We start from the raw sequence: 380 nt of genomic DNA on the forward strand, positions 1-380 counted from the left end.
CGAAAATGGGATGATACGCAGTACGTCGCTGGCTGTTAAGGATAAGTATTATTGACGTAAAACATTACTGAATTTGAAATACAAGTAACAAAAATAACTAGTAAATAAATAAAATAAATAAAATAAATAAATAAATAAAATATATTATATTCGTAATATTTTTTTAAATATTACTGCAATATTGCTAAAGTAATATTGCAAATTAATGTCACTGCAAAGTCTCTGCAAAATTGCACTGCAATATGCAATCTTGCAACGTTGTAGCAATGTTGCTGCAAACTTCTGTGCTGTATGGGCATTGCTGAGATTCGAGCCTGAGATCTCCCCCAGGCAGACACGTCAAAATGACATCCAAATCTAAGTAAGTTCAGGATAAAAAA

Source organism: Odontomachus brunneus, unplaced genomic scaffold, assembly GCF_010583005.1.
Source record: "Odontomachus brunneus isolate Ranch 3 - 2012 unplaced genomic scaffold, Obru_v1 Obru_scaffold_248, whole genome shotgun sequence".
Lineage (NCBI taxonomy): Eukaryota > Metazoa > Arthropoda > Insecta > Hymenoptera > Formicidae > Odontomachus > Odontomachus brunneus.